Consider the following 15,351-nt stretch of genomic DNA (forward strand, 5'->3'; position numbering starts at 1 on the left):
GGAATAGGTTTGAGGGAAGCAATAGACAAAAGTGGAAAATGACGTTTTTTAACTCAACCCAAACCTATCAGATTTAAGGTTCAGCTTGGCCACACTCTGTTTCCTTCATTTTCTTTTGAAGGGATCCACAAGAATCAAGATATTAATGCAAGTGCAGAGCCAGAATCTCTCTGATATTCCTTTGATGGAAGCAGAATGTTCCTACCTCAGGCCCTTTGTACTTGATGGTTTCCTCTGCCTGAAACATAATCACTTATATATCTATATTGGCTCATTCCTTATTCTTTCAGTTCTGCTCAAAATTCAGCTTATCCGAACCTTTTCCAGACCAACTGCTTTAAATTAGCACACACACTCAGCCCCCCATCCCCCCACTTCATTTTCCTTCTGACATGGTCCACTCACTAGAATAGAAATTCCACAAGGAAAGAGATTTGTTGGTTCTTTGAGTCCTTTATTTCTAATATCTGGTGCTTATTAGGCACTGAAAAAAATGTTTGCTGAATGAATAAATTAATCAGAACCTGATGACCGTATAAAGGAGCAAAGACATTAGGAGTTTAAAAAGACGTGGAGACAACCCTTAATTCTATCGTTCACCACAATGATAAACTGATCAGTGTCAGTTTCTTTGGTCTATTATGTGAGGATACCTGACTATATTCCTTAGAAAGCTGTGAGGATTAAAGGAGACATGGAATTTAACTGTAATCAGAGTAGAGAATTAACATTTATTGAGCATCCACTACAGGCTGGACCCTTTACATAAAATCATTCTCATAATACTATTGTAAGGCAAGTATCATTTTTTTCCCTATTTAACTGAGATCAGTCTGAAGCTCAGAGAGTTGTTACCCAAACAGTAAATGGTGGAGTTACTGTTTTCATCTAGCACCTTTCATACCCTTTTCACCATGGGCCACTTTTCACTTGTCAGTTGTTATTTTCAGGAGCCAAATGTGGAAGCCAATGCTGCATATTGAGTTGTCATCAAATCTTGATAAAAGGACAGCAGTGTGAAAGAAGAGATTTTAGCAAGTGAAACTTGTCTCCTTGTTGTGGTTAAATCTTGCAAAGGAAACTGCAGCCAACTCTCCTGAAAGTGCTGTAGTCAATTTGTAGGGTCAATAACAGCTTCTTCAGTCTCTGCCTGACCAGGGGGCTTGACTTGTTTCAGAGCCTCTCTGGAGCGTTTGGTGGCTCGTTTCACCTCTGCTCTTCAGCAAATGTGGGATCTACTGAAGAAAGCCTCTACACTCTGCAGACTCCCTTCATGTGCTACAAAATAGAGACAGAAGGGCCAGGTCAAAGCAAAATCCTGGCTTTCTTCTTTCGAAGCCTGTTCTGGCCCTTTCTTTAAAAAGATTTTTTTATATATATTTATTTTTGAGAGGGAGAGATAGAGAGCGAGCAAGAGCGAGCACGCAAGCTGGAGAGGGGCAGAGAGAAAAAGGGAGAGAGATATCCCAAGCAGGCTCTGCACTTTTAGCACAGAGCCTCAATGCCAGGCTTGAACTCAGAACTGTGAGACCATGATGCAAGCTGGAACCAAGAGTCAGACATTTAACTGACTGAGCCACCCAGGTGTGCCTGTTCTGGCCCTTTCTTTATTTAAAAACAGTTTTTAATGCTTATTTATTTTTGAGAGAGAGAGAGAGAGAGAGAGAGAGAGAGAGAGAGAGAGCGCTCACAAACGGGAGGGGCAGAGAGATAGAAAGAGAGGGAGACGTGGAATCTGAAGCAAGCTCCAGGGTCCCAGCTGTCAGCACAGAGCCTGATGCAGGACTCAAACTCATGAACCATAAGACCATGACCTGAGCCAAAGTTAGAGGCTTAACTGACTGAGCCACCCAGGAGACCCTGTTCTGGCCCTTTCTAATGTATGTTGTAACTGCTGCCCAGGTCTCAGAGAATTTCATTTTTAGATTTTCTACGTCCCAAATATATTTTTAGTGAATGGTGTCTTCTGCCCTTCAGGGTTTCTGGGCCACTTGGGCCCAGGTGAGTCACCTGTCTCAAAGGAATGCTGCTGATTCTGACAGAAAGCTCCATGAATGTAGATTTCTGTCTCACTAGTCTTCTTCTTCTTCTTCTTTTTTAAGTTTATTTTACTTATTTTGAGAAAGATAGTGCACAGGAGAGGCAGAGAGAGAGAGAGAGAGAGAGAGAGAGAGAGAGAGAGAGAGAGAATGACTCCCACACAGGCTCTGCTCTGTCAGCACAGAGCCCGACACAGGGCTTGAACTCACGAACCTCAAGATGATGACCTGAGCCCAAATCAGGAGTGGGTCACCTAACCAACTGAGCCACCCAAGTGCCCCTTATTTTTCTTTTGGTTGTACTGGTGGGGAAAGGTGGTTTTTGAACACAATAAATTGCTTTAACAAGCCGGGTTTCCCATTTGTTTCTCAGTTTAGGTGAGGTGGCAAGTCTGGTTACATAAATAGGTTTCTTAGAACAGTAATTCTCACACTTTTCATGTTCCTGGTATTTTTAGTTGCAGGACTTAAAAGGATTAAAAGATTCATCCAACAGCAGTAAACAAGTTAGCAGTCATTATCGATCAGTCTGAACTACAGAGAATAATATTGTCTTACATTTTAATTTTTATTCAGTATTCCCTTGATCTTCCAGCATTGCTGTTGCTGTTTGCTAGAAAATTTGAATATCCTAACTACTCTTTTTTATATACACAGAGGACAATGTTCTCAAGTGTTCCAGCAAACACTTCTTTCTTTGGTACCTGCTTGAATCTGTGATACAAATCTTTCTGGTTCAGAGCAAGTTTTGCTCTGACTACATCATGTTACATAAGCCACTGAATGCAATGCTTAATCAGTGGGCTTGGCTAAACAGAATATCTTTAGTGATAGCCAAAGTGTATTGAGCATGTTGATAAAAAAAACTAGTTACACATACAGATTGTTGGATACATAGGTGTTCTGTGTCACACTATTGGTAAACTATTGATCTGGACAAATGCAGTCTAAGCTTCTGACTTTCTCTGTTCTCTTTTATTTTCCTCTTTTACATATAACTGTATTTAACTTCTGCTTTTGCCAAGATAGTTTGTGGGAGGTTTTTTTTTTTTCTTCCCCAAATACCAGCCTTCTTTTTCTCTGAGTCAAATAAGGTCACGACACAGAGTATCTTAACACAACTCTGGTCCTGAATAAAAGAATCCAGTTTGTAGAAATTACATTAGTGGGAAAAAAATATGAGTTTGATATTCAGCCACTTGGTAATTGGGTGGTGTTGGTCTGCACTCCTATTCCTTCCTCTGTAAAATAGAGATAATAATACCTCCTACTTGTGAAAAGTGGATAATATATGGAGTATATGTGGCACAGTGCTTAGTCAGTATTCATTTCCTTTTCTTTATGGCCTTCTCCTCTTCTGGGGACCTCTATGTGTTTGCTGGTGCTGCCATCTGAAAAATTTGGGTGAGGTCTGAAGGATAGATGAGTTGGAATTGACAGACAATGAGTAAGCAAGAGTTGAGGCTGCCTCCCTGAAGTGGACAGATGCATATTAACATTATTCTTCATAGGATGTTTAAACATAGCCCCCTGTTTTCTTGCATCTAGTGTGTGTGTGTGTGTGTGTGTGTGTGTGTGTGTACTGTGTACACATACATACACACACATCCAGAAAATCTCAGTAATTCCATTCTCCCTTGGTTTGGGTTCTCCTAATCCTAGACAGCAGGGCTGAAGAAGGAGGAGAGCAAGATAGGGATATTGGGGGAAGAGCTGATGAAAAGGTGCATTATTAAGCTGGTTGTATGTGGTATCAAGTGTGTCTGTTACCTAATCTCATGGGACTTTCTGAGAGACCATAAAAACAATTGCTTCATTTATTTATTTTTTTTTAATTTATTTTTTATTTTTTTTTTATATATGAAATTTATTGACAAATTGGTTTCCATTCAACACCCAGTGCTCATCCCAAAAGGTGCCCTCCTCAATACCCATCACCCACCCTCCCCTCCCTCCCACCCCCCATCAACCCTCAGTTTGTTCTCAGTTTTTAACAGTCTCTTATGCTTTGGCTCTCTCCCACTCTAACGTCCTTTTTGTTTTTTTTTTTTCCTTCCCCTCCCCCATGGGTTCCTGTTAAGTTTCTCAGGATCCACATAAGAGTGAAACCATATGGTATCTGTCTTTCTCTGTATGGCTTATTTCACTTAGCATCACACTCTCCAGTTCCATCCACGTTGCTACAAAAGGCCATATTTCATTTTTTCTCATTGCCACGTAGTATTCCATTGTGTATATAAACCACAATTTCTTTATCCATTCATCAGTTGATGGACATTTAGGCTCTTTCCATAATTTGGCTATTGTTGAGAGTGCTGCTATGAACATTGGGGTACAAGTGCCCCTATGCATCAGTACTCCTGTATCCCTTGGGTAAATTCCTAGCAGTGCTATTGCTGGGTCATAGGGTAGGTCTATTTTTAATTTTCTGAGGAACCTCCACACTGCTTTCCAGAGCGGCTGCACCAATTTGCATTCCCACCAACAGTGCAAGAGGGTTCCCGTTTCTCCACATCCTCTCCAGCATCTATAGTCTCCTGATTGGTTCATTTTGGCCACTCTGACTGGCGTGAGGTGATACCTGAGTGTGGTTTTGATTTGTATTTCCCTGATAAGGAGCGACGCTGAACATCTTTTCATGTGCCTGTTGGCCATCTGGATGTCTTCTTTAGAGAAGTGTCTATTCATGTTTTCTGCCCATTTCTTCACTGGGTTATTTGTTTTTCGGGTGTGGACTTTGGTGAGCTCTTTATAGATTTTAGATACTAGCCCTTTGTCCGATATGTCATTTGCAAATATCTTTTCCCATTCCGTTGGTTGCCTTTTAGTTTTGTTGGTTGTTTCCTTTGCTGTGCAGAAGCTTTTTATCTTCATAAGGTCCCAGTAATTCACTTTTGCTTTTAATTCCCTTGCCTTTGGGGATGTGTCGAGTAAGAGATTGCTACGGCTGAGGTCAGAGAGGTCTTTTCCTGCTTTCTCCTCTAAGGTTTTGATGGTTTCCTGTCTCACATTTAGGTCCTTTATCCATTTTGAGTTTATTTTTGTAAATGGTGTGAGAAAGTGGTCTAGTTTCAACCTTCTGCATGTTGCTGTCCAGTTCTCCCAGCACCATTTGTTAAAGAGGCTGTCTTTTTTCCATTGGATGTTCTTTCCTGCTTTGTCAAAGATGAGTTGGCCATACGTTTGTGGGTCTAGTTCTGGGGTTTCTATTCTATTCCATTGGTCTGTGTGTCTGTTTTTGTGCCAATACCATGCTGTCTTGATGATGACAGCTTTGTAGTAGAGGCTAAAGTCTGGGATTGTGATGCCTCCTGCTTTGGTCTTCTTCTTCAAAATTCCTTTGGCTATTCGGGGCCTTTTGTGGTTCCATATGAATTTTAGGATTGCTTGTTCTAGTTTCGAGAAGAATGCTGGTGCAATTTTGATTGGGATTGCATTGAATGTGTAGATAGCTTTGGGTAGTATTGACATTTTGACAATATTTATTTTTCCAATCCATGAGCAGGGAATGTCTTTCCATTTCTTTAAATCTTCTTCAATTACCTTCATAAGCTTTCTATAGTTTTCAGCATACAGATCCTTTACATCTTTGGTTAGATTTATTCCTAGGTATTTTATGCTTCTTGGTGCAATTGTGAATGGGATCAGTTTCTTTATTTGTCTTTCTGTGGCTTCATTGTTAGTGTATAAGAATGCAACTGATTTCTGTACATTGATTTTGTATCCTGCAACTTTGCTGAATTCATGTATCAGTTCTAGCAGACTTTTGGTGGAGTCTATCGGATTTTCCATGTATAATATGTCATCTGCAAAAAGCGAAAGCTTGACTTCATCTTTGCCAATTTTGATGCCTTTGATTTCCTTTTGTTGTCTGATTGCTGATGCTAGAACTTCCAGCACTATGTTAAACAACAACGGTGAGAGTGGGCATCCCTGTCGTGTTCCTGATCTCAGGGAAAAAGCTCTCAGTTTTTCCCCGTTGAGGATGATGTTAGCTGTGGGCTTTTCATAAATGGCTTTTATGATCTTTAAGTATGTTCCTTCTATCCCGACTTTCTCAAGGGTTTTTATTAAGAAAGGGTGCTGGATTTTGTCAAAGGCCTTTTCTGCATCGATTGACAGGATCATATGGTTCTTCTCTTTTTTTTTGTTAATGTGATGTATCACGTTGATTGATTTGCGAATGTTGAACCAGCCCTGCATCCCAGGAATGAATCCCACTTGATCATGGTGAATCATTCTTTTTATATGCTGTTGAATTCGATTTGCTAGTATCTTATTGAGAATTTTTGCATCCATATTCATCAGGGATATTGGCCTGTAGTTCTCTTTTTTTACTGGGTCTCTGTCTGGTTTAGGAATCAAAGTAATACTGGCTTCATAGAAGGAGTCTGGAAGTTTTCCTTCCCTTTCTATTTCTTGGAATAGCTTGAGAAGGATAGGTATTATCTCTGCTTTAAACGTCTGGTAGAACTCCCCTGGGAAGCCATCTGGTCCTGGACTCTTATTTGTTGGGAGATTTTTGATAACCGATTCAGTTTCTTCGCTGGTTATGGGTCTGTTCAAGCTTTCTCTTTCCTCCTGATTGAGTTTTGGAAGAGTGTGGGTGTTCAGGAATGTGTCCATTTCTTCCAGGTTGTCCAATTTGTTGGCATATAATTTTTCATAGTATTCCCTGATAATTGTTTGTATCTCTGAGGGATTGGTTGTAATAATTCCATTTTCATTCATGATTTTATCTATTTGGGTCATCTCCCTTTTCTTTTTGAGAAGCCTGGCTAGAGGTTTGTCAATTTTGTTTATTTTTTCAAAAAACCAACTCTTGGTTTCGTTGATCTGCTCTACAGTTTTTTTAGATTCTATATTGTTTATTTCTGCTCTGATCTTTATTACTTCTCTTCTTCTGCTGGGTTTAGGCTGCCTTTGCTGTTCTGCTTCTATTTCCTTTAGGTGTGCTGTTAGATTTTGTATTTGGGATTTTTCTTGTTTCTTGAGATAGGCCTGGATTGCAATGTATTTTCCTCTCAGGACTGCCTTCGCTGCGTCCCAAAGCGTTTGGATTGTTGTGTTTTCATTTTCGTTTGTTTCCATATATTTTTTGATTTCTTCTCTAATTGCCTGGTTGACCCACTCATTCGTTAGTAGGGTGTTCTTTAACCTCCATGCTTTTGGAGGTTTTCCAGACTTTTTCCTGTGGTTGATTTCAAGCTTCATAGCATTGTGGTCTGAAAGTATGCATGGTATAATTTCAATTCTTGTAAACTTATGAAGGGCTGTTTTGTGACCCAGTATATGATCTATCTTGGAGAATGTTCCATGTGCACTCGAGAAGAAAGTATATTCTGTTGCTTTGGGATGCAGAGTTCTAAATATATCTGTCAAGTCCATCTGATCCAGTGTCTCATTCAGGGCCCTTGTTTCTTTATTGACCGTGTGTCTAGATGATCTATCCATTTCTGTAAGTGGGGTGTTAAAGTTCCCAGCAATTACCACATTCTTATCAATAAGGTTGCTTCTGTTTATGAGTAATTGTTTTATATATTTGGGGGCTCCGGTATTCGGCGCATAGACATTTATAATTGTTAGGTCTTCCTGATGGATAGACCCTGTAACTATTATATAATGTCCTTCTTCATCTCTTGTTACAGCCTTTAATTTAAAGTCTAGTTTGTCTGATATAAGTATGGCTACTCCAGCTTTCTTTTGGCTTCCAGTAGCATGATAAATAGTTCTCCATCCCCTCACTCTGAATCTAAAGGTGTCCTCAGGTCTAAAATGAGTCTCTTGTAGACAGCAAATAGATGGGTCTTGTTTTTTTATCCATTCTGATACCCTATGTCTTTTGGTTGGTGCATTTAATCCATTTACATTCAGTGTTATTATAGAAAGATACGGGTTTAGAGTCATTGTGATGTCTGTATGTTTTATGCTTGTAGTGATGTCTCTGGTACTTTGTCTCACAGGGTCCCCCTTAGGATCTCTTGTAGGGCTGGTTTAGTGGTGACAAATTCCTTCAGTTTTTGTTTGTTTGGGAAGACCTTTATCTCTCCTTCTATTCTAAATGACAGACTTGCTGGATAAAGGATTCTCGGCTGCATATTTTTGCTGTCTAGCACCCTGAAAATCTCGTGCCAATTCTTTCTGGCCTGCCAAGTTTCAAAAGAAAGATCAGTCACGAGTCTTATAGGTCTCCCTTTATATGTGAGGGCACGTTTACCCCTTGCTGCTTTCAGAATTTTCTCTTTATCCTTGTATTTTGCCAGTTTCACTATGATATGTCGTGCAGAAGATCGATTCAAGTTACGTGAAGGGAGTTCTCTGTGCCTCTTGGATTTCAATGCCTTTTTCCTTCCCCAGTTCAGGGAAGTTCTCAGCTATGATTTCTTCAAGTACCCCTTCAGCACCTTTCCCTCTCTCTTCCTCCTCTGGGATACCAATTATGCGTATATTATTTCTTTTTAGTGTATCACTTAGTTCTCTAATTTTCCCCTCATACTCCTGGATTTTTTTATCTCTCTTTTTCTCAGCTTCCTCTTTTTCCATAACTTTATCTTCTAGTTCACCTATTCTCTCCTCTGCCTCTTCCATCCGAGCCGTGGTGGTTTCCATTTTGTTTTGCATTTCATTTAAAGCGTTTTTGAGCTCCTCGTGACTGTTCCTTAGTCCCTTGATCTCTGTAGCAAGAGATTCTCTGCTGTTCTGTATGCTGTTTTCCAGCCCAGCGATTAATTTTATGACTATTATTCTAAATTCACTTTCTGTTATATTATTTAAATCCTTTTTGATCAGCTCATTAGCTGTTGTTATTTCCTGGAGATTCTTCTGAGGGGAATTCTTCCGCTTGGTCATTTTGGATAGTCCCTGGTGTGGTGAGGGCCTGCAGGGCACTTCCCCTGTGCTGTGGTGTATAACTGGAGTTGGTGGGCGGGGCCGCAGTCCGACCTGATGTCTGCCCCCAGCCCACCGCTGGGGCCACAGTCAGACTGGTGTGTGCCTTCTCTTCCCCTCTCCTAGGGGCGGGATTCACTGTGGGGTGGCGTGGCCTGTCTGGGCTACTTGCACACTGCCAGGCTTGTGATGCTGGGGATCTGGCGTATTAGCTGGGGTGGGAAGGCAAGGTGCACGGCGGCAGGGGGGGCAGGCTTAGCTCGCTTCTCCTTAGGTGATCCACTTCAGGAGGGGCCCTGTGGCAGCCGGAGGGAGTCAGATCCGCTGCCGGAGGTTTGGCTCCGCAGAAGCACAGAGTTGGGTGTTTGCGCGGAGCAAGCAATTTCCCTGGCCGGAACCGGTTCCCTTTGGGATTTTGGCTGGGGGATGGGCGGGGGAGATGGCGCTGGCGAGCACCTTTGTTCCCCGCCAAACTGAGCTCTGTCGTCTGGGGGCTCCGCAGCTCACCCTCCCTTTGTCCTCCGGCCTTCCCGCTTTCCGAGCAGAGCTGTTAACTTATGACCTCCCAGACGCTAAGTCGCGCTTGCTGTCGGAACACAGTCAGTCAGGCCCCTCCGCTTTTGCCAGCCAGACTCGGGGGCTCTGCTTGGCTGACGAGCCGCCCTTCCGCCCCGGCTCCCTCCCGCCAGTCCGTGGAGCGCGCACCGCCTCGCCGCCCTTCCTACCCTCTTCCGTGGGCCTCTCGTCTGCACTTGGGTCTGGTGACTCCGTTCTGCTAATCCTCTGGCGGTTTTCTGGGTTATTTAGGCAGGTGTAAGTGGAATCTAAGTGATCAGCAGGACGCGCGGTGAGCCCAGCGTCCTCCTACGCCGCCATCTTCCCAGAATCCTCAAAACAATTGCTTCTTAAGTCAGTCCTTCCTGGGCAGAAAAGAGGGAGAATTTATCCATGTGCTTCCATTTCTTAGTGGTCAGAAGTTTGCTTCCTAGGATATTAATTCTTTTGCACTTCCAGGTTGTGCTATGTGGTACCTAGCAGGTCCCACGTCATCTCATCCTTCAGCATCAACTGGAGTAGGAGGCAAGATGTGCATTGTGTGGACATGTGTAAAATTCTGTTAGGTGGTGCCCACATTAGGTTTGTCAGAATCCAACCAGAGTTTGTCAATATGTCGGCTATTGGTGCTGGAATAGTTTGGTAACTACAGAGGTCGAGAGAATCTGAAGCAGCCATAAGTGGTATATGAAACAATCCACCCCCTTGCACTATTCACATCAACCCATGTGCTGTCATGATACCTGTCTACCACATACAGTGATCTCTCTCTTTCTTTTGTTTGGTGAGAACAGCATGCTGTCAGCTTCAGTTGGTTCCAAGAGTATAATAAATATCATCTCCCTTCTTCTCCATCTATTCTAGAATTCCATCACCTTCAGTTGCTTGCCTGCTGGAATGACATGGATTCTCATCCCTGAGGGTATGTATCCATAGTTGCCTTGCCTTTGTCAAGCTATGGTTGCTACAATTGATTATTTGTTCAGCATAAAACCACAAAGAGATCCCATAGTGAATTCCTGGGTTCCTGACACATCCTTTTTTTATCCCTATTACATAGAAGTAATTCTGGATTCCTTCTCATGATAATGAAGGTCAGTTACCCTTGACAAGGCAATAACTCCTTTCTTGCCTATTGTTTCCTGGTACAAGGAGCTCAAAGTGAACAGGTAGGTCACACCTTTAAGTTCAGCAGGAACCTTTCTGTGTCATGCAATAGAAGCATTCTCCCATCCCACCCTACCCATCTGGTCCCCAGGAACCACAGTCTCTAACCTTGTAGAACCTATGATTGGAAAGTACAAATTCTATGAGTTTTAGAAATATGGTAAAAGAACCCATTTTATTTTCACCCTGTGCTTCTCATACCCATGTATTCATGCTATTTATAATTTTTTTAACGTTTATTTATTTTTGAGACAGAGAGAGACAGAGCATGAACGGGGGAGGGTCAGAGAGAGGGAGACACAGAATCTGAAACAGGCTCCAGGCTCTGAGCTGTCAGCACAGAGCCCGATGTGGGGCTCGAACTCACGGACCGTGAAATCATGACCTGAGCCGAAGTCGGCCGCTTAACCGACTGAGCCACCCAGGCGCCCCAGTATTCATGCTATTTAAAATAAAGCATCACTGTGTATATGCCATTAATCAGCACATACTCTCCATCCTAGAGGACAGCAACCAATCCTGACCTGGCAACCTTAGCTACATGGGGCTCTCCAGTGTTCTATCAGACAGCTTCTCCTGGTGAAGGTCTATGTAGTTAGATGAGTGATTCATGTAACTGCATCCACTGCAACACTTCTTTTGGCATAAATAGTGATTTTGCTCCAAAAAGTGGTGTATAGAACAAATGCTAATAGATCAGGTATCCTGTGAGCTGGTGGATGGTGATGCTGAGGGAAGGGCAAGGGAAGGCAAATTGACATCCTAACTAGATTTCTATTTCAGTGAGACAAAATCACTATCCTTTTCATGGTAGAGGTGGCCCATTGTATTTGTCTACTGCCAACCTTTAGGTTGCCTCGAGGGATGGTGCCATAATGTCCGCTCAGAGTTAGTCTCTTTTCCTGGGAAACTGGATATTCACCATGGCAGCAGCTGTATCTGTCTTGATGAGAGGATGTCCATGCTGTTAGGACCATCTAGTGTCTTTAGTCCTACTGTGTGGCCATTCTGTTGATTGGCCCATTTCATGAGTTTTGAGGTTGCTAAGGCATGGGGCAAATGATGATATCTATAGGAAGTCATCCTGTTCCCTTAACTGTTGAGAGCCTCCTCTGCAGTGAACACTCTCTAATGAGCATTGTGGTGAGACACAAAGGTCTGAATGCTTCATCCTCACTTCTATTAATTCATTTGCATACATCTTCCCCAGAACTAGTTGTGCTAAATCTTCCAGTGTTGTTCGTTTGAGGCCCCTCGACAGCTAGCCAAGTCATGCAACCTCTTACCAGGAGTCTAAGTATCTCATGTTACATCTCCCTCCATTAGAATTCGGTGACCAAGTGTACTGCTAGCAGCTCTGCCCCCTGGGAGTATTTCTCTTCACTGTTGTCCTCTAGAAATACCTCTGAGTGAAACTGTAATGGTAGTTGGCCATTTTCAGTCAGCACCAGCATATTATACTAACCCATCTGTGAACCAAGCCCAGATTCTTTCCTCTTTGACAATTGGTTGTAGGGAATCCCACTATGAGCTATAGGTTTGAGTTTTAGGAGAGATAATTATACAATAAAGATAGGTGAGTGGGAGTCTGAGTCACTTGCAATTTACTTGTACCTTGTTGAATTAGTTGGACCCAATCCCCAATGTACTGTTTCCATAGATTGTGTTGCACTTGCTTGAACTTACAACACAGTGGATCAAACAATATCCAGCATATGATGGGAAGCTCTGGTCACATAGTCCTTGATATTAGTACTTAGTCCCTCCTAGGGTCTGGGTAGAATGTCGGGTGTTGATTTTCAAACAGATAGTTGTTCAGTGCTACAAATGACATGGCTTTACCCTCAAGTTCTAGGAGATTATGTTGCGACTCTCCTATTGGGACTTGCCTGGTCCTCCATCCAGCATTCTCACCTGCCACTGCTACCTTCAGTTTATAGTCAGAGTGGGAGAGCAAGTGGGCCCAGAGTCTCAACTTCCTGCAAACTCCTCTCTTGCTTTGGGTCCTATATGAAGCCGGCAGCCATCTGAGCCATCTTATAAATGGCTCCCCATTTATATCATACATAAAAAATGTTCCCCATTATCTTATGTTTCTTCAGAACCTAAAGAGGCCAACTCAGTGCTTGAAGGCACAACTCTTTTTTTGTTTCTAATTTATTTTTATTTTATTTTTAATTTTTTAATGTTTATTTATTTTTGAGAGAGAGACACACAGAGTGTAAGCAGGGAAGGGGCAGAGAGAGAGGGAGACATAGAATCCAAAGCAGGCTCCAGGCTCTGAGCTGTCAGCACAGAGCCTGACGTGGAGCTCGAACCCATGAACCGTGAGATCATGACCTAAGCCAAAGTTGGACACTTAACCGACTGAGCCACCCAGACACCCCTCTAATGTTTTTTAAAAGATTTTTATTTTTAGGTAATCCCTACACCAAATGTGGGGCTCAAACTTACAACCCCGAGATCAAGAGTTGCATGCTCCACTAACTGAGCCAGCCAAGCTCCCTGGCGCAAGTCTTTCTTAATGGGAGGAGGTACAAGATGCAACAGCTTGTTTTTATCTTAGAGATGTGCTTTCCAAAAGAGTAGCTGCTAAACCCATGTGGCTTTTTAATTTAAATGAATTAAAGTAAAAAATACATAAAAATTCAGTGTTACAGTTTCATTAGCCACATTTCAAGTGCTCAATAGCTACATGTAGTTAGTGGCTATTCTACCAGACGGCAAAGATACAGAAACATCACTGTGTTGGCAGAAGTTCTACGGCACAGCACTGCCTTTGAGGCCATGTCTATACATGGCAGGTTAAGATTTGAACACAGGCCTGATATGATGTTAAAGGCCCATGCTTTTAAGACGTCAGTAGGTTGCAGAGGGGCTGAGTCTAAGCAGATGCTTCCCTGCAACTGTGTTCAATGGCAACATGAGCTCTCCAATTAGATTTTTGGGCAACTGAGTTTTGGTTCATGCGAACATTCTCTGCATTTGAACAAATGAAAAAGGCACTTTATGTAAAGGCCAGGTCTGCTGTGGCAGCTCCCCACTTCTAACCTCTATTTCTGGGCAATAGTCAACTCAGAAAGCAGTTTTCTTTTTAAAGGAAGTTTTCATAACAGCTCGGAAATATTAAGCCTTTCCAAAGAGAAGGGCTGACTAGAATTGTTGGCAGACAGCAGAATCTCTCTGAATGCCGCACTTCTGCATTTCCATCTGCACTCCATGAAAGGCAAGGATCATTGTCCCCACAGAATGCAGCTAAATGGCAGCTGGAGCATGAATGGACAGGAAAAACACTCTCCTCCCTCTAATAACACCACTTAGGGCAGACAGGCGAGGTTCTCTTCTGAATGTGCTAAAGAGATGCTGTTATGATAAGAGTAATTATTGTACATTAGTTAAAATCCCATTTAGGGAGCATTATATTGCTGCTATTTTAAAAGAGGTTTGCTAACCTTCCAAGTTGTAGGGAGAGATTAATTAGTGTCAATGGAAGGATCTCCAAGATAAAAACAAATTAAGCCTCCTCATCCAGCCTTGCCTGCATGTCCTTGAGTTGCTGCTTCCTTTGTGACAGAGATAGTATTTGGTCTGATCTATTCTGGTTGGAAAGAAAGGAAGGGGATGCACACTTGCTGAACGGAATCTGATGTGTCAGACACCATGATAGGTACTTTAAAAGAAGAAGGCACCTTTGAACTAGGCTTTCCCATTGTTCCCGCCCAGCCCACTGGAGAACATTGCTAAACTGAGGCATTTGTACCCTACGTACTACTGTGTTTGTAGCATAAATGGAATCATCTATTTTGGATGGCCCCTCCCAAGCCATTCCAGATGATTTACTTCTGCTTCATTCCAATAGGCAAAAGAAAATAGGGGATTAAAAAAAACACGTTAGTTATTTGTTTCTTTTAAGTGTTTCCATGAATACTGAAGACATTTCCTTTGTGATTAATGGCTCAGAGAATATTTTAAAAATATGGCAGGACCAATACCTACCTGAAATAAGTGTCATTAACTTTTATCCTTTGTCCAGTCTCACTGGCTATAATATCTCATCATCCTTCCCATCAAATATTTTGAACTTGTAGCCCAGATTTGCTGAGACAGACCTCATTTCATGTACTGCAACTATGGCCAGGTAAGGCAAATTACTACATGTGTACTAACAAGGATTTTGATTTTTTTAAAGTTTATTTTGAGAGAGAGAGAGAGAGAGAGCGCGCGCATGTGAGTGGGGGAAGGGCAGAGAGAGAGGGAGAGAGAGAATCCCAAGCAGGCTTTGGGCTGTCAGCTCAGAGCCCAGTGCAGGGCTCAGTCTCATGAACCCTGAGATCATGACCTGAACCAAAATCAAGAGTTGGATGCTTTACCGACTGAGCCACCCAGGCATGACCATTTTGTTTTTTTTTAATTGTTTTGAGATTTATTATGTAAATAATCTCATGGCATGTGCCTAATTTTAGTTTCAGAAAACTGATGCACCTATCACCCAATCTTGACCTTTCCATGTACATCAGTTAGTTTTATTAACTGTGTAACTTTAGGCCAATTACGCAGCCTCTCTGAGACTCAGTATTTTGATTAAAAAAAAAAAAGGATAATAAGAGTCACCTTGTGAGGGTTCCTCTGAGGAACAAATGAAATGATGTATAAAAGCATTTTTGACTTTCCTTTCAGATTAAGATTGGGATAACAGGGACCA

Source organism: Lynx canadensis, chromosome C1 (genome assembly GCF_007474595.2).
Source record: "Lynx canadensis isolate LIC74 chromosome C1, mLynCan4.pri.v2, whole genome shotgun sequence".
NCBI lineage: Eukaryota > Metazoa > Chordata > Mammalia > Carnivora > Felidae > Lynx > Lynx canadensis.